This window comes from Plecotus auritus (assembly GCF_963455305.1).
Source record: "Plecotus auritus genome assembly, chromosome: 4".
Taxonomy (NCBI): domain Eukaryota; kingdom Metazoa; phylum Chordata; class Mammalia; order Chiroptera; family Vespertilionidae; genus Plecotus; species Plecotus auritus.
This window is the reverse complement of record NC_137775.1, coordinates 2565972-2585545: the sequence shown is the minus strand read 5'-3', so window position 1 is coordinate 2585545 and position 19574 is coordinate 2565972.

Below are 19574 nucleotides of genomic sequence, written 5' to 3'. Positions count from 1 at the left end.
GCTGCCGGCCAGGGGAGAGGTGTCTGGGTGGGACCCTGCGCCCATGACTCAGGTGTTTCAGAGCCCGGAGCTAGGCCCTGAGACCCGGCCCCCTCCCTGGGCAACCTCGCTCCCCGCATCCAGCGATGCGTGCAGGGCCTGGGGCGGGAGCCAGGATGGGGACCCACAGAACTGGCTTTGAGGTCTCTTTCCACTGAGTAGTTGCGCTGTGACCTGAGCAAGTCCCTCACCCCAAAGGGCTCGGTCATGTCTGCCTTCAGGTCTGTTACAAGGCCCCCAGGACAGAGGCCTGTGAGGAGAGGGCTCAGCGGGGAGCCCAGCAGATAAATGGAACCATGGGGGGCCCAGGGGGGTCCCTGGGACAGCAGCTAGCCTGGCGCCTGGAGCAGAGAGGTGCTCCATCCTTGTGTGACACGGGGCGGGGGGGGGGGGGGCAGGTCCCAGGAGGTCCCACAGGCCGGGGGTGGTCCCTGGCCCCTCACAGGTGTAGGTCTTGGCTCCAGCACGGGGCCTGCTGGGAACGATGTCAGGTCTCTCTGAAGCCCACCTGCCCGCCCCGGAGGTCACCCCGCGGGCCCTCCCTCATCTGCGAGGGCTTCCCGCCCGTCACACTGGGAGGACCGCGCCGTTTCCATGGGCCAGGCGTCCTCAAACTACGGCCCGCGGGCCACATGCGGCCCGCCGAGGACATGGATCCGGCCCGCCGGGGGCCGCTGCCTGTCCTGCTTAGCAGCCGACGCGTCCCGAGCCCGCAGTGCACACAGGAATTTGTTCATAGTTTTTTTTTAAAACTATAGTCCGGCCCTCCGACGGTCTGAGGGACAGTGACCTGGCCCCCTGTTTAAAAAGTTTGAGGACCCCTGCCATGGGCTGACCCCGCGCAGAAATGGGACGTTCGGAAACTCTGGGAAATGGTGGCACGCTGGGGTGCGGAGTGGGGCTTTTAAAATGGAAGGTTCCCTAAACCAGCACACACCCTTAGGCCCTCCTGGAGCTCCCAGGGAGCCGTCCAGAGAAGCCTGGGTGTGGGCTGCGGATCTGTCGGGGCGCCGTCCTTTTTTTTTTTTTTTAAATATATTTTATTGATGTCAGAGAAGGAAGGGAGAGGGAGAGATAGAAACATCAATGATGAAAGAGAACCATGGATTGGCTACCTCCTGCATGCCCCCTACTGGGGATTGAGCCTGCAACCCGGGCATGTGCCCTGACTGGGAATCGAACCCCGACCTCCTGGTTCATGGGTCGACGCCCATGTTCCTCGCGAGGCCTTTGCGCGCAGGGGCTGGGAAGCTCAAAGCCCTGTTTCACGGTGCCAGAGGGAGAGACCCGGGAGATGAAGTCAGAAGACCTCCAGCGTTGTGAACAGGTCCCTTCCCCGGGGTCAGTTCTCCTCGAGCAGGTCCCAGGCCCTCGGCTCCAGGCTCGCTCCCACGGCAGGACAATGCCTGTGCTCAGACCGGTCCACGCCCGGCCGGAGGCTCTGCCCGCAGCCAGAACTGTGTCCTCGCTCAGCAAGGCCTGTGTCGCTGGGTTCAGTTCGCTGCATAATAGGAGCATTCTAGAACCAGAGCTCTAAATGGCCCTTTTGTCTCCTCCTTCATGCATCTGGGGCAGCAAACATGACATTGAAATGCAGTAAGAAACATGCCCCATAAAGAACTTGATTGATAAAAAAGGTAAATTTTTAATAACCCCTCGCAGGCCCCTTTCGAGAGGGGAGCGGAGCCGTCTGAGCTGGGCCTGTCCAGCTCCCCCAGGAACTCGCGCAGTAAGAGGACGTTTTTGGGGGGAGAGGGACCCCCATTGCCAAGCATCCCGCCCTGGGACAACCTCGGCCCCAAATCTAACATCTCGGGGGACCTTCGTTTGCTGAGCTGGGCATAACTACCCACCCCCCGCCAGCGTGCTTTTCCCCGTCCTTCAGAGCCCAGCAGAAATGACCCCGACGATGACACGCACTGAACTGCTTTATTGGACTTGCTTAAACGTCTAATAACGCACTGACCCAGCGGAGGCCACTCCGCTAACAAATCCACGGCGCTGCAGGGTCCCGACTGAATGAAGCCTTTCTCTGCAAAATAGCCTTCAGCATCTGCAAAGCTGAACAGTGCAGAGGGCTTCTGTTTCCCTGGCAGCGAGCGGGGCCACCCGAGCCGCCCCCCCTCCCCCCGGCTCGTCATCGTGGGCCCTAATGGGACGATGCATGGGGCATTCAGGATCCTGGGCGGTGTGGGGATGGGGACACCGCTCTCAGTGAGGGTCGGACATGGCGCTGGTTCCCCGGGCAGAGCTACGGACACGCGGACCAGGACGTCGGGGCCCAGGACACCTCCGTGGGCACCCTTGGGACTGGGAGGGCCGTGGGTGGAGGCACAGATATTCTAGACGGGCCTGAAAAGAGACGATCGGATCCCAACTTGAATAATAAAGTTAAGTCTGGGGCGGGGGGCGGGGGGCAGGGAGGGCTGGAAGTGGGGGAGAGTCGGTGAGCCGGGATTTGGCTGGGACTCGGGTCAAGGCCAGGGTTTGAATGGCAGCTCCACCACCATGCGACGATGTTCACCTTCCAGCACACCCTCCCCGCCTCAGTCTCCCCATCCGAGGAACGGGCGGAAAGAACACCTCAGAAGGCACGGAGGAGAAAACGAGGCATTTTGTGAAAATCGAGTAAAACTGAGACTTCCTCTTCCAATGGCCTCCGGACTGTCACTCTATGAACACCTTGTAACTACGGAACCAATAACATGCATGTGAACGCACACACGGAGACCCTGCCCCTCACCTGGGCACACGGCCATCCAATCACAATGCAATGCCTGTGCCGTCGGCGCTCCGAGGTGCGGTGTGACTTCAGGGCCGTGCGGGTGCTTCGCCACCCCCGCTCCCCGCCCCGCACGGACTGGCGTGTGCTCCCGGCAAAGGACCGGGGCGTCAAACGAAGCGTCGTGTCCACGATTCGCCCCGGCGGTGACTGCGGTGTCCCTGCGGAGCCACAAGCACTTCTCTTAGCCGCGGGGAGCCCAGCGCTACGACAGACAGACAGAAGGACACGGCGTCTCCTCGGCGTTCATCAGTGACGATGTCAGCGCGGCTCCGCTCACCCCCGAAGGCGGGCCCTCCCGACGCCTCACGGCCGTGTCTCTGTCCCCCACCTTCCTACACCGCGTTTCTCGGCGCTTTCAGCCCCTCCTGGTCTTTAAAACCCCTCTGCAGTGTCTGAGTGGCCTGAGAGCCACAGGCATCGGCGGGCAAGAGGGAGCGGCGAGTGCCGTGAGGTTGGCCTGGGGCGCTTTCCACTCCTGTGAGCTGTAACCCTCGCTCCCTCCTGCGTCCGGGGCCTGGAGGAGGGGCCTCGGGATGGACCCCCCCCCTGCAGAAGGGCATGTTGTCCCGGGGGCGAGGACGCCCCACTGCCCGCACCTGCGGCGGGGAGGAGGCAGGCTCCTGGGGCCTGTGTGCGTGGTGACCCGGGGCCTTCGCCTCGTGCACGGGCCACGGCCACTCTGCTCCATCACCGAGGCTGCTTCGTGGCCGGGGGTCCGGGCCTTGGGTGACCGGCGACCTTCCCCTTGGCTGAGGCTGTGCCCCTGCTGCTCACGGCGCCTCCACCCCCGGGCAGGCCCATAGTGACATCAAGGGCACGAGGAACAGGACGCATGGCCTGGAAGTCACTGGGCACCACCCACAGCGGACACGCCCAGCCCCCCTGCAGCGGGGGGCGGGGGGAACCATGGTTCAGAGAAGACACACGTTGGTCTAGGGCAGCCGTGGGCAAACTACGGCCCGCGGGCCGGATCCGGCCCGTTCGGCTGTTCTATCCGGCCTGCGGAGCCGAAAGAGCAGAGGGTTCTCTTGCTCTCCCCTCCGCTCCTTTACTTTGAATTTATATGAGTTCACACAAACACTCCATCCATGCTTTTGTTCCGGCCCTCCGGTCCAGTTTAAGAACCCATTGTGGCCCTCGAGTCAAAAAGTTTGCCCACCCCTGGTCTAGGGCCACCCAGCTGGTCCACAGTGATGCCCAGGGGCCATGCGTGACTCCATGCCCGTCACCACACGGCTCTGGCACGTCTAAGGAAGTCGTGGGGACCATGGTCAGGCTCACCGGCTCCAAAGAACAACCCCCCCCCCCGCCCCCGAGCTGGCGCTTTGGGGGACACCGAGGTCCAGCCGCCCAGTGACTGCAGACCTGCCTTCCCATGGGAAGCTCAGGGAGGGCGGGGCCCAGCGGGGACTGTCCAGCAGGGTCGCCTGGGCACGTTGGGCCGTGGACACTCAGACGTCCTCCCCGCCCAACACGCCACGAGTCCTCGCCACGAAGTTCACCCGTCGAGAAGTCGGTGCCACAGCGAAGAGCGTTCACCTGAAGGACAAGGCAGGAAGGTGGGGGTGTCTGCCCGGCCGCCTGCCCCTCCCTCCCCACGTGTGCATCCCTCCCTGCTGCCTTCGCCCTGAGCCTGGCCACTGGTCTAGCCAGGACTTCCCTCCTGGGGTTCGGGCCAGGGCGGCACCCCTCACCGGTTCAGGAACTCCCCGCCTCTGCGTCTTCCCCCCCTTTCGAGTGGCCCAGGATCAGCCCCCAAACAGCTGGGAGCTCTTGGCCCAGGAGCTGCCGTGCGGGGGGCTCCGTCTCCCCCCTCTGTGCTCTGCGGGGTGAGGGCCGGCTCTGGATCACAGCGTTCCTCCAGTAGCCAACTCTGGGGTCTGATGGGGATGACGAGGCCCCTGGCCACACAGCGCTCCCCGCACCGGCCTCGGAAGCGGGCACATAAAGCCCTGCACCGGGGCGGCTCTGCAGGGAGGCAGCCAGGCCCCCAGGATGCTGCGGCCCGTGCCTCCCTCACGGGGCAAGCTTTGCCCGGGAGGAAGTGGGGCTTGGCCCGAGGTTGTGCCAGGGCCTGGGAACCCGCCCCCCCAGGGAGGGCAGGCGAGCTTCCTGGCCAGCCGGCGCCCGCCCAGGCTCCAGGCCCCGGAGCCAAGGGCTGCTTCTCCAGCGGAGGGGCCGGCCTCCCGCTTTCTCACAGTCCTCTCTGCCGGAGGCTCTTGCCATGGCGGTCACGCCAGGAAGCTGCTTTGTGCTCACTCGGCCGCTCTTTGTCCCCCAGCCTTTCTTCTCCCCCCTCTAATCCCCCTTGGCCCGGTGCGGGCATCCCCGGGGGCTGGGCCCAGCCGTGGTGACCTCTCCGGCGGGGCCCACGCTGGGCCCTCACACCCAGCGGCCTCCCTCCTCGTTGGCCCTGAGTTTTCCAGCTGCTTTTCTCTCGGGACCCCAGCAGCCTGGGCGCGGCGGGAGGCCCAGGAAGCGGACGGGCTCCTGGTTCTAAGCGACCAGGACCACCGTTGATCCCGGCACGAAGGGGGCCTCCCGGGAAGCGGGGTCATGTTCTCACACCGTAGGCCCCCCCCTGAGACAGGGCTTGTTGCCCCAGGTCTCCTTGGGTTGTGACTCATACCCTCGTCATGTCCGTCCATTCGTCGGCCGGCACGCGTTAGAACGGCCGCGGAAAGTCACGCCTCGAGACAGCAGAACCAGTCGCCACTCTCGAGGCGGTGTGATCGTGCGCTGATCATTCGCCAGACACTGTCTGCCAACGGTCACGCTTGGGTTTCAACGCAGACGGTAACGTAGATATGTAACAATCCCTTACGCCGGCAAAATTACTGCCGTGTTCTTTCCAACCTGTGGCCTGTGCGCTAACATTTGTTCAAAATGACAGGGAATTAATAACCAGAAAAACAAACAGCCCTGGCCGGTGTGGCTCAGTGGGTAGAGCGTCGGCCTGCGGACTGAAGGGTCCCGGGTTCGATTCCGGTCAAGGGCATGTACCTTGGTTGCGGGCACGTCCCCAGTAGGAGGTGTGCAGGAGGCAGCTGATGATGGATGTTTCTCTCTCATCGATGTTTCTAACTCTCTAACCCTCTCCCTTCCTCTCTGTAAAAAATCAATAAAATATTAAAAAAATTAAAATAAAAGCCTTTTAAAATTAACAGGGTGTTAACTTCCACATATGACATAGGGGCCGGAAATCGTGTCCCTGAAGTCCGAAGTCACTTAAATCAAGGTCCACAGAATCGAGGGTTCACTGCATAGAAATGTGAGCGTGGCTCCCCTCCGTGGGGCTGTCTCCATCTCCTAAATTTCTACAATGTGCGTGTTCCACTCCTCGTGGGGGTTGCTTATACCCCCCCCTCCCCCGTTCCCATGGTAAAGCCCGGCCCCTCAGTAACTGGGAAAGTGACCTTGTTGACTGCACGTAAGTCAGTTAGCATGAGCTCATCACGCAGCAGGGCGGGCCCGACTCCAAGGTCAGGGGCTCCTTATACAAAGAGGAAATGAGCACACGGAGACACACACAGGGAGGACACGTGAGAAGGAAGGCGGGAGCAGGGCCAGGGAATGCCAGGGGCTGCCAGCTGAGCGCCCAGAGCGGGAGGGGCCGGACAGGGCCGCCCTCACGGCCCGCCGCGGGAACAGCCCTCCGACACCTTGATCTTGAACTTCAGCCTCCAGACTGAGTGACAGGCATCGCCGTGTTCTAAGGCCCCCGGTTTGTAGCACCTTTTGTTTGCTGCAGGCTTTCCAAGGAATACTATCATAAATAAGAGATGACTTAAATTTAAAAATTAAAATTGGATTATGGGGGGCCCGGCTGGGGGGCGGGGGGCCGGATCCGCGGTGGACGCTCTCGGCGCCTCAGGAGCCTCTGCTCCCAGGGCGGTGGGTGCCATTTCATAAGCAGCTTTAATTCCGAGAACATTCTTCCTCCCCTAAGCCCAGCGCTGCCTCCCTGGCTGTGCCGCCGCCCGGGGATCTCATGAGTCACTCCCGGTGAGTCACGGCTCCTGGAGCGGAGCAGAGGCAGGCCCAGCTCCTGGGAGCCAGCCGCTCCGCCGCACCCTCCTCGGCCTCCCCTTCTCCCACCCCCAGCACCCCAGCTCCGGCCCAGCACAGAGCCCCCCAGGGCACCTGGGCGGACAGGGGTCCCGGCCAACGTGGTGCCCGCGCCGCCTCCATGAGCTCGGAGTCTATTATTGTAACGAAACGCCTCGTCCTCTGTCCTCCGGGGACGGCGAGGATGTGCACGGAAACCTGAGCCGCTGGGCCCGCGGGGTCGGAATTACTTCCCAGAATAACCGCGCTGCTCCGTGCCCGGCCCTGGAGGCCGCGCTTCCTGTGCGCGCCGCCGGGAACGAGGCGATCCTGTCTCACACACTGAAATGCAATCACCGGGACAATCGGAGGAAGTGGGGCGCTCTCCTCGCAGCCAGCGCTGCGAGCCTGCTCATCGAAGGGGCGTGATTTACTCAGTTGCTGCAAAGGCCCAAAGACTTCCTTTCCCCACAGAAAGGCCGGGAGGAAAGTCGTGTCCTTCGTCCGCCTCCAGGGAGCCACAGGCACCATCTGCTGCGCTTCAGGCCAAGCCATAGGCACAGGCCCAGCCCCAGCCCTCCTGCTGCTCGGCCCCGGGCCACGGAGGGAGCTGCCATCGTTCCCGGGGGGCCGGGGAGGGAGACAGCCTCCTGAGGCATGTTCTGTCCCCTCCCCAAGGGGAAGGGAAGAGGAGGGAACGGTAGATAAGGGGGGTAGAGAGAGGAAGGAGGTATCTGGGGTCCGGGAGGGGGTGGGAGGGAGAGCCAGGCTCCCCAGCAGGCTCTGTAAAGGCCCAGCCCTTGAGCCCAAGCCCCACGCTCTCCATGTGGTTCTCCCTGCCTCTGAGCTCCCCCGGCCCTGCAGTCACACCTTCCCTGCATCCCACCCCCTCAGGTAGAAGCCACTTTCTGGCTGATGCCATCCCCTGGATCTGGGCAGGCCCTCGTGGTCCCGGGCCCTTCCCAGGCCCCTCCCCTGCCATGCCCTGTCCTCTCCTCACCCGGGTGGCCAGGCAGAGCCTCCGCCAGCCCCACGGAGCCCAGGCCTCTGCCCCAGGCTCCCTGTGCCCTTCCATTCGGATGTGGTTAACCTTGCATTCCACACCCTCCCACGGGCATCCAGCTGAGCAGAGAGCACCCCAGAGCTGAGTGTGACTGGAGCAGCCCCTCCCTAGCCAGACCCCCGACTGTGACCGTAGTCGAGGGGCATCCCTTTGATCTGCACCGGGGACCAGGCCCGAGACACTTCCCCACGGACCCAGGGCAGCGGAGGCGCTCACTGGGGCGAAGCTGGTGCCCCACGCACAAGGTGCTGGCAAGTGAGGCCCGGACCACGCAGCGGGCAGAGGGTCGCACCCTTCTCCTGGCTCTGAAAGCAGGCTCTCGTCCGCGCCCTCGGAGGACGAGGCGGCCAGGGTAGGCGGGAATCGGTTTGCCCAGACTGAGCGGCGAGCCTGAGGCCAGCCTATTGGTTTCCACGGAGGTGGAATCGCGCCTTCCCGCCTCCGGCAGGACACGGCCTGGGAAACACATCCTTTTCCCACAGAGAAGCACCACGAAGGGGGCCGGCCTCTCTCAAGAGACACATGAAGCCACGCTTGATGGCCTCGGCTCTGAGGGGCTCCCTGAGTTTCCCGATCCAAAAGCCGAGACCCGGGCCCGACCCCTGAAGGGCAAGTACCTGGCACGAAGGCGTCGCTTCCCTCCATTTGTGTCCGCGGGAGACGAAAGGAAAATCAAGCTTCCTGTAGACACAGCGTCAGGACCCTCTCCACACGACAGGCCAAAGAACTGGCCTGTATGTTGAAGTCTGTGGGCTCACGCTCTTGGGGAGGAATCTACCCGTGTCTACCCTCCAGCGGGGGGTCCCCAAGCCCACTGGTCCTCCCTTGCATGTCTCTGAGTGCCGCACCCAAAGACCCCCCCCCCTCGCGCTAACTCCCAGGCCCCTCTGCTCCCCTCTCCCTGGCCTGGCAGTGGGCCTGAGCATGGGAATGATAAGCTCCAGCCAGCAACATCCTCTAAACATGATCCCATGGCACCTGGAAAACCCAGACACATGCCCAGAGCTTCTCTGTGCTGCAATCTATCAATCAATGAGCTGATCAATCAATATCTACCGAACACCCTCTTGCAGAGATCTTGGAGGTGGGGGAGCTCAGATCCATCTGACCATCTCACACCACATCTATATGACGGGCATCAGCGACGGGACTAGAGAAGATGCCATTCAAAGTACTCTGAGAGTCCTAGCTGACTTGGCTCAGTGGATAGAGCGTCGGCCTGCAGACTGAAGGGTCCCAGGTTCGATTCCGGTCAAGGGCATGTACCTTGGTTGCGGGCACATCCCCAGTAGGGGGTGTGCAGGAGGCAGCTGATCGATGTTTCTCTCTCATCGATGTTTCTCCCTCTCCCTTCCTCTCTGTAAAAAATCAATAAAATATATTAAAAAACAAACAAACAAACAAACAAAAAACACAAAGGACCCTGAGAGATGGCCTGTGAGGTGTCGCACAAGCTCAGAGTGAGGTGACAGCTCATTGTCGTGTTAGTGACATCTCTCTGCTCATCAGTGACGTGGAGCCCTTTTTCGTATGTCTCCTGGCCATCTGTGTGTCCTCTCCAGAGCAGTGACTATTCCGGTCCTTGGCCCATTTTTCCATTTGTCTTCCTTGGTTGAGTTAGCTGTGTGAGCTCGTTATATTTTTGGAGGTGAACCCCTTCTCTGACGTGTCATTGGCAGTGGTGTTCTCCCACACGGTGGGCTCCCTGTTCATTTTGTTGATGGTTCGTTTGCCTGTGCAGAGGCTTGTTCGCTGGATGTCCCATTTGTTTCGTTCTTTCCTTCGTTCCTCTTGCCCTAGCCCAGTGGTCGGCACACTCATGAGTCAACAGAGCCAAATATCAACAGCACAACGATTGAGATTTCTTTGGAGAGCCGAAAACCGACGTCTGCGCCTGGGCCACGAAGTTTCAGTCGCACTGTACGTGCGCGCCCACACGTGGTATTTTGTGGAAGAGCCACACTCAAGGGGCCAAAGAGCCGCATGTGGCTCGTGAGCCGCAGTTTGCCGACCACTGTCCTAGGAGATGTGTACGTGAAAATTCTGCTGCCCGAGATGTCTACGATTTTGCTGCCTGTGGTTTCACAACTGACCGTTTTCATCCCTTTCTGGTGTGTGGTGTACGTTGGTGGCCTAGTTTCTTTTCTTTTCTTTTCTTTTTTTTACAATTACCTGTCCAATTTCCTCAGCACCATTTATCGGAAAGACTGTCTTTACTCTGTTGTGTGCTCTGGCCTCCTTTGTCAAATATTAATTGAGCGTAATGGCTTGGGTCGATTTCTGGGGTCTCTGTTCTGTTTCATCGATCTCTGTGCCTGTTCTTGTGCCAATACCAGTCTGACGGGGGTATTTTAAGCCCCAGTGGCCAGTCCCATTCCTCCTCTATGGAGGGATGTTGACATCCTAGTCATCGCTTGAAGAAGACTATCCCCGGATGTGGAGATCTTTTGTTACAGACAGAGTTTTGAATAGAGGGGCTTTTTTAAAAAAAAAATCATAACTCAAGTCTACCCATCTGCATCTTAAAGGCAGCACGAGTAATAGCGCTGTCCCGGCGGGAGACGGAAAGCGAGGCCGTAAACGTGTGTTGGTCCGAGCGGGGACGTGCATGGAGTGTGGAGAGGGACATGGTTGTCCCTCACCATCATGCCGGTCACCGTGCCAGGGCCGGGCGTAGGCAGCCAGGCCTGGGAGGGGGGACGGTGACCCCGGGCCCTCTGGGACAGCTCCGCAGTCACAGCATTGAGAGGACGAGTTCCCAGACCCCTCCTTGGCTCCTCGTCCTGGCTGCGGTGTCCCTCTGGCCAAGTTCAGACACAAACCCCGGCCTGTGGAACCGTCTCATCTAATCCCCACCAGGCCCCCAGCTCCGGCTTGGCACATGCCCCGCCCTGGTGAGCTGCCCGCATCTCACCGCCGGCCAAGCTCCCACCGGAGCCCCATTCTGCAGCCCGAGCTGGCGGCTCACACTGACCACAGGCCATGAGAACCGTGGCCCCGGCCCGTCTCCGAGGTGACGGGGGGATTCCTGAGCCGCACGGGCTGTCGCTTTGGGAGACAGACCCTTTGATGTCCGGATGCGGGCGGCTCTGTCACCCCCAGCAGTTCTGGGACAGAGGTGCTTATCACAGAACCAGATCCTGCAAGTGTCTGACCCAGACGTCCGAGCCCTGACAGGGGGCTCACGCTCCTGCTGCTGCGGGTAGCGGGTGGCAGGGGACCCCACGTGGCCCCCAGGTCCTGCTCGCCCCACCTCACAGCCCCGCAGGCTTGGAGCCCGCCTGCCTCTGCTGGGACTTCCTGGACCCCAGCGAGGCCTGCCTCTCCTCCCCGACCCCCACTTCTGTCCAGGCCTCGCCCGCTCCTCCCGTCTCTGTCATTGCTGCACATCTCCCTGGCCGTCCACGGCCACTCCCACTGCGGGGCCATGGCGTTCCCCGGGGCACACCTGCGGGGTGAGCGCCAGGCAGTGTGCCCTGCCTGCCCCCTGGTCCCGCCAGGCGCTAGCCCTGCCGTGGGCCTCAGCGACGTCCTCTCTCCTGGCCCCGAGTGTAGCGGGTGGCTGCTCACATCCCCAGGGCACCCAGCGCGTGGTAAGAGTACCTCTGGGTTTATCCGTGTGGGACCCGTTCCCGGGGATGAGTGGGACAGGCTCTCTCCGTTTCCCGGGGCCACCAGGCCACCACAGCCACAGACAACAAGAGAAACCTACTCCCCCTGGGTCTGGAGGCCTCAAGTCTGGAATCGGGGCGCGGACGGGGCGCGCTCGCCCCCAGGCCTGTAGAGGAGGATCCGGAGGCCCAGGCGTGGCGTGGCTGTGCCGCATCCCTCCCGTCTCTGCCTCCGAGGTCGCAGGGCCTCTGTGTGTCCGTTCCTTCTCTGCATAAGAGGAGGGCCACTCTGAGGAGCTCACTCACCTGGATGGCATCTCCAAACCCCCGTTTCCCTAAGGAAGGCCCCGCTTGCAGGTGCTGGTGGTTAGGACGTCCAGAGCTTTGGGGGGGCACAACTGGACCCCTCACACAGGCAACATCTGCCTTTGCCTCCTTCCCCAGCCTCCCCCTTCCTTTCCCCATCGCCATGTCCTGCTCCCCCGGCCCCCCCAACTCCACACGGGCGAGAGGGAGGAGGGAAGGCCAGCCCGCGCTGGGTGGGATTCCAAGGCCACGGAGCTGCAGGCGACCGGGAAGGCGCCGAGGAGGGCGGGCCTGGGGGCCTGGGGCACGTGCTGGGTTTGCTGTCAGGGAAGCCTGTGCCGGGACCCCTGCCCCCTGAGTGTGGGCGAGTCCGCCTCTCCCCACGCCCCTCAGCACCCACCGGCCGCTGCTCACCTAGGGTGGAAGGAGCGCGGGGCGAGCACATCCGGCAACGGGAGAGGCCCAGGCGCCTGAGGACCACGAGGGCCTGCGGAGGAGCCGGCGGGTCCGGACAGGACGGCCCACGTTCCCGCTCCGACGGAGGAGCCGGGCTGGGAGGCTGTGCACACCGCCCCGGGCCCGGGTGACAACGGGAAGCCACACGTGTGCTCGGCTCCCTCCCGGCGCCCACGGCTGACCCATCCATCAGTCAGAGGTGGCCGGTTCCTGGGAGCCTAGAGGGGCCCTTGAACCTCCCCGCAGTCACACAGGCAGCACCTGCAATTCAATGCGTTCACACAGCAGTGAAGTGTGTCAGCCACCCCTGCTGTGGGCCTGGAGGGACTAACCCAGGGGTGGGCTAACGTTTTGACTGGAGGGCCACAATGGGTTCTTAAACTGGACCGGAGGGCCGGAACTAAAGCATGGATGGAGTGTTTGTGTGAACTCATATAAATTCAAAGTAAAGGAGCGGAGGGGAGAGCAAGAGAACCGGATAGAACAGCCGGATCCGGCCCGCGGGCCGTAGTTTGCCCACGGCTGGACTAACCTCTCACTTTTTTTGTTTGTTTCGTTTTAATCCTCACCCGAGGACATTTTTCCATTGATTTTTAGGGAGAGGGGAAGAGAGAGGGAAAGACTGAGAGAGACATCGATGTGAGAGAGACACACTGATTGGTTGCTTCCTGCACGAGTCCTGACCCCGGCCAGGGCCGAGGAGGAGCCTGCAACCGACTGAGGTACGTGCCCTTGACCGGAATCGAACCCAGGACTCTGGAGATCACAGGCCGACGCTCTACCCACTGAGCCACACTGGCGAGGGCCATCCTTCCCTTCTGAACTGAGCCACCTTGGGCACGCACGCCCATCTGACCAGCAGATCCACCCTCCGCCCCCCTTCTGGCACGGAGGGGGGGGGCAGGCGTGAGGAGGGGGCAGAGGCCCTCACTAAACGCCCAGCAAGCACGCTCCGTAGGGAGTACGGGTGGCTTTCCTGCGCCTGCCCCCCCGATGGGGACGCCGCAGGGCCAGCCCGACCCTGCATTGGCCTCTGACCCCTGGCCCTGCGCAGGTTACGTAAAAGCCGCCTGGTCCCAGCTCCGGCTTGCGAGGCTGGCGGTCGGAGGGGAAGCTGGGCTCGCTCACGGCCACTGCTTGGAAAGTATTTGCAGCCGGAGGATGTGCTATCCGAGTTATTTTGGAATCAGCCGTCTCTTCTAAAATTACCCGTATAGCCTGTGTCCTAAACTATGCGGCACCGAAATTCAAGTCCAAACTAGATGGGGCAGCTATCCCGTTAACAGGGAAGTTTGGGTGCCTCCTCCGGGGGTTTGCCTCTAAAAAGAGCCGTCCCTGCCCTGATCGGTGTGGCTCAGTGGATAGAGCGTCGGCCTGCAGACTCAAGGGTCCCGGGTTTGACTCCGGTCAAGGGCATGTACCTTGGTTGCGGGCACATCCCCAGTGGGAGGTGTGCAGGAGGCAGCTGATCGATGTTTCTCTCTCATCGATGTTTCTAACTGTCTATTCCTCTCCCTTCCTCTCTGTAAAAAAAATCAATAAAATATATTTTTTAAAAAATAAATAAAAATAAAAAGAGCCGCCCCGTGTCCCCGCTTCCCGTGTCCCCGCTTCCCGTGTCCCCGCTGGGCCAACGCTGCCGGCGCCTCTTTGAAGACGCGTCATCCACAGCCTGCTAGGACACATGTGCAGTGACGCCCGCATGGGGGGCTCTGGGGCCTACACTGAAACACACCGCCTGCTGCCCCAAAGACGGGCTCTCCTTTTCCTTAGTCATCGCCACCCCCGGTCAGACATGAGAGTAACATCAGGTAACAAAAATAAACCTGTGCCCGCCAGCGACCCGGCCCCCAGGGGACCTGCCTCCTGGGCACAATCCAGGCAGACTCGGCCTCTGCAAACGTGAGCCCACTCCCCTCCCGCCGCTTGGAACGCAGGGCCCCCCACGTGCGTGCTGCCCCGCCTGTGCGGCCGTGGGAACGGCGTGTGCTCCCCGGGCGACGTGTTGGCTGGAAGGCAGCAGTTGGCTTGGGGCTCACTCCCCCTTCCCCACCCTCTCCTGGAGGCTTGGCACCCCCTGCACCCCCACCCCAGGCCAGGCCTGGATCCCATAAAGACTGCTGTTGCCCTGTGACCTGCCGTGCACCGGGAGGGGTGGTAACCTGCCCTGTGCCCACCCCGTCCCCGTCCTCGTCCTCGGGAAGCAGCCCCAGGCGCAGCGGAGCGGGCGGGAGACTCGTCGGGGCCCAGGCCCGTAAAGGAGGAAGGGGAGCAGGCTTGGCAGGGGCGGCGCCGGCCTCAAAGCCGTGGTGACAGCATCCCGCTCTGAGGGAGGAGCTGGGCTGGGGGAGGCCATGCAGACCTCCCGGGCCGGGGGACGGACCCCCGCCTCGCTGCTCCAGCTCCGGGCAGTGACAGCCCCGAGCGGCCTGGACAGCAGCTGTCCCCACCCCCCGCGCTCGGCCGCTGTGGGGCGGCTCAGGAGCACGGCCTCGGCGAGAGGCTGGGCTGCGCCACCGAGGTTCTTTCTATAAGGAACCATGGCGTCCGTTCCCTGACCTTGACCGTTAATGGGGCCACAGGCTTAGCCAAGGTCCCTCTCCGCCTGGTGTCTGTGTCTAAGGCGCCATGTGACATGACATCACTGGGGTAACATCCGGGAGGGGCCCCTCCTGCCTCCGCAGACAGAGAGCCTCACGCCACCCGGAGGAGCCAGACCTGGGGGCCCAAAGGTGCCCTTCCTGCCTTTGCTGGCACTGTTCTTACGGTGAGAACGGGGCCAGCAACATGCAAGCACCTGCACACGGATGCATGTCAGGGGCGGGGCGGGCCGGCAGCCCCGGCACCTGGAACGGCAGGAGAATGCCCGCTGCGGGCCTGTGGGGCCCCGGAGCCGGCCTGCCCGCCCCACCCCCAGTGGCCCCGGCCCCCAGGACAGGCAGCGGCACCCGAATCAGCTCTCAGCTCCAGTGCCCTTGGCCACCCCAGCCACAGGCTTGGGTCTCAGCAACCTGTTCCACATGTCACATCAAAACACCCTAAAAATAAGGGCTGATGTCAGGGGGCTGGCCGCGGAGAGGGAGGGGGGGGGTGGAGGACAAAAACAAAGAGCAAGCCCAGGGGTGCTTTTCACTCCGGAGTTCCTTTTCTAGGGGGACCCCGAGAAAGCCATCATACACCCACGGCACCCTTCAAGTTCAGAAATACCCTGACCTGCTCGCTTTCCAGTTAAAATGATACAACAGGACACTTTTTCAAAACGTCTTTCTTCTGATTTGAACTCAGCACAGGGGTGTCCCTTCTCCGGGGGCCACACACTTCCCTCCCCCTCCCCCCCCCGGGCCCCTCCCGTCCCCCTCCTGCCTCCCACACCCCAGCTGTCAGGCCCTGTGGGTTTGGACCGGCACCAGCGCTGCTCCTGACTCTGGGGCAGGCCAGCCCTGCTGTTATCGCCAAAGTGCTCTCCCAGAGGCTGCCCAGCGAGCCCAGGGCGCAGCCCCAGTCTGACCAGGGCAGAGGCCCCAGTGGCAGGAGCAGGGCCGGGCCCAGGCGGCCTGCGCGGGGCCGGCGCCGACGGGGAAGCTTCCAGTGGGAATGGACCGCTGGGAACCCGCGGGCCCGCCTCGGAATGCTCTTATTTTACAAATGTTAACACGCGAGAAGCTCATAACACAGCCAAGTGGTTACGAGCTCAAAAGCTTTGTGGGAGATTTTCTCCAAGGACTCGCTAATATGGTCCTTTGATGGAACACTTCCAACTCCGAATCCCTCACCGGAGCTATAAACAGGCCGCTAAGTGCTCCACAGGGAAGCAGTCCCCACCTTCAGCCCTCCTGGCCCAGGGCTCCGCTTGCAAAGACCGTGGGAGGGGCCGGGCCGGAGTGGAGGGGACAATAGGGCCGTGCTGGGACATGTGCGTCTTGGCAGTAAGAGCACACAGGAGCCCACCAGCGTGGCTCAGTGGTTGAGTGTCGATCCATGACCCAGGAGGTCACAGTTCAATTCCTGGTCAGGGCACATGCCCAGGTTGTGGGGCTCGATCCCCAGTGTGGGGCATGCAGGAGGCAGCTGATCCATGATTCTCTCTCACCATTGATGTTTCTCTCTTTCTCCCTCTCCCTTCCTCTCTGAAATCAATAAAAATATATTAATAATAATAAGAAGAAGAAGAACAAGCAGGAGCCGGGCAGGGTGGCACTGCACCTGGCAGAGGTATAATGGGGAGCTTGGAGGCACGTCCCAACGCCAGCACCATGGGGTTGCCTCCCGGCTCTGCCATGAACTTGGAAAAACTCCATAAATTAACCCGGCGATGAACAGAAGCGACGCCCACCCGCCTGCTCCCCAACCCCAAGGCCTCAAATATTCAGGCAGCACTTGCCAAGGGACTCACAGTGACCTTTCCGCTCCACACCCCACCCCCACCCCCTGCCTATAGCCCTGCTTCGTGTGACCTTCCCGACCTACACACAGTGGAGGGAGTTTCTGGGGGTATTTTTGGGAGACAGCTGTTTGTGGTTCTAGCCGGATGCCAGGTGACAGTGGCAGAGGGGCTGGGCAGGGGACTGGGGCTGGTGAAGGCGGCAGGGAGAATGAGGGTGTGGGGTCCCCTGCCGATGGGGAGGAAGGAGAGGAGAGAGGATGAATGAAGAAGAAAGGACTGACTTCTCATCTGTCCCGAGGGCGAAGTTCAGGTCCACCCCATCCTAGGCGGACATCTGCGAGAAGGAATTTCAGATGGTAAATGAGGAACTCGCTTCCCCACACAACAACACTCGGGGGAGGGCGGTCCTGCAGGGAGGGGGAGCCGTGACCCTTGTGCATAATCCCTCGAGCGACACCCAAATGGCAGCCAGAGGAGAGCCGCCTCCGGGACCCGTCTTCCCGACTGGGCTCCACTCTGCCTCCTGAGGCCGCTCCCCCTTCACCCTGCAATGTTTTCCGTGGACGAGGGGGAGGGTCTCTGGTCAGACAAGTGTGGGGAATACTACCACATCCTAAACAAAGTTCTTTCTTTTTCTTGGATTCTATACAACGCAGGAGCCTATGAAAACCTCCAAAAAGTTCTGCCATGAAAGCAAACCAATGCCCATTTAACGTTCTTAACCCAACATTTCCAAAATTTGTTAAAAAAGAACATTTTATTTTTTTGTTGTTGTTGTTGTGTGTGGTAGACAGAACCATGCCCCGCCCCCCACCAAAGATGTCCACCTCCTTACCCAGAACCCGGGAATATCCCCCACCCCCCTGCACGTCCGGGGCACGGGGTTCTGCTGGCCTGGTGAAGAACCTGGAGGTGAGAGGATCCGGGTAACCCAGGGGGCGGCAGCTCATCCCCAGGGTCCGGGTGGGAGAGGCCGGAAGGTCACAGTCACCAGGAGATGGGGCCACAGAGCAGAAGCCGGAGCAAAGCTTCTGGAGACGCAGGAGGGACCCACACGCCAAGGACTGTGGGCGCCTCCGGCTGCTCTTCGTTACACTAGCCCGGCCCGTGTGGCTCCGCGGGTGAGCGTCAGCCTATGAACCAGGAGGTCACAGGTCGATTCCTGGTCACAGCACGTACCCAGGTCGCGGGCTCGATCTACAGTGGGGGGCGTGCAGGAGGCAGCCACTCCATGATGCTCCCTCATCATTGATGTGTCTCTCTCTCTCTCTCCCCCTCTCCCTTCCTCTCTGACATCAATAATAAATATATGTATAAATAAGCTGTGAAAAGTCTATGCCCCAGTGAGACCCCTCTGGGGGCTGGAGGATGGAGCACCAGCAAGGTTCCGTGCAGGGGCATGGGGGATGGGTCGGCCGCTAAGAACACCTGTCGCTTCGTGCGGCTTCCCCAGCACATCTCACTGGAGAGATGCGGAGACACTTCCCAGGCTCCTCCGGAATGTTCTGGGCAGGACCCCCGAGGGCTCTTCCGGGAACCGGTGCTGAGTCCACGTTCGGGCCTGAGAGGCTGAGCCGGGCCCTGATGGTTGGATGGAAAGGAAGGTCCGTGGGGCTGCAAAAAGGTGCCGAAGCATAAACCCACTCGGCCCACGTAGGGCAAAGGCAGTGTTTACAAAAAGTGAAGTTGCTGAGATAGAGGAATAGCTCCCATTCCTCACTTGCCACGTGCGGGGTCTTTTGTGCCAGAATCGGGGTGTGTAGCTGAAGCCGCAGGCCCGGCCCTCCCGTGGCCGCCTGCAGGCTCGGCGGTGCCACACAGGGACCCATTGTGTGCGGCCCCGGCCCTTGTCCCTTGTTCCCTGTGGAAGGCTCTCCCCCGGCTCCAGGCAGCTGAGTCCCGCGTCCTCAAGGCCCGGCTCCTCCAGTCCCCGTCCTTGACCCTACACAACCTTCCCTCCCTGGAACGGGGCGCGCCTGTCCGTGGCCCTTCGCCACATGGAGCATCAGAATGACACCCGTCCCTGGGCGCCCTCAGCCGCCAGTTCGTGGAGGGTCCCTCTCCCTCGGGCGGTTCAGTTCGCAGGCCCGGAAACCCCTGCCCGGCCTCCTCGGACAAGGAGCTGTCCCCGCCAAGGCCCTGGCTCAGGGCTTCCTTCCCCCGGAAATGTCTGCGGTGAGAGAATTCTCACAAATGAAATGTCAGCAGCGCCCTGGGGTCCATCATATGCCACTGACTCCACGGCTGGGCAAAGCCCTGGAAAAGGAGGGAGCGTTTTCTAATGAAAATAAACGAATTTCTGCCGAAACCGGTGTGGCTCAGTGGATAGAGCGTCAGCCTGCGGACTCAAGGGTCCCAGGTTCGATTCTGGTCAAGGGCATGTACCTTGGTTGCGGGCACATCCCCAGTGGGAGGTGTGCAGGAGGCAGCTGGTCGATGTTTCTCTCTCATTGATGTTTCTAACTCTCTATCCCTCTCCCTTCCTCTCTGTAAAATATCAATAAAATATATTTTTTAAAAAAAAAGACAATAAACGAATTTCAGGTCACCCCTACTTGCCTGTGACTCCCCCCGAGCAAAAATGAGGCGCATGCACATTCCAAAATCCTGTTAGCAAAACCCAGGTAAAAAAAAAAATCGAGGAAACATTTGGTCAACGGGAATCCCAGGCCCTTTCTATGCCTCCTCAACCAGGAAGCAGAGCCCAGGAGCAGGGCACCGGGTAATGAGGCCCAGCGTTCATTTCCCTGCGGAGGGAGGGAGGGAGGCCGGAGGGTGGGAGGCCGGAGGGAGGGAGGGAGGCCAGAGGGAGGGAGGGAGGCCAGAGGGAGGGAGGGAGGGAGGCCGGGCTGAGTGTGCACAGCTCATCTCCTGCAATTTGCA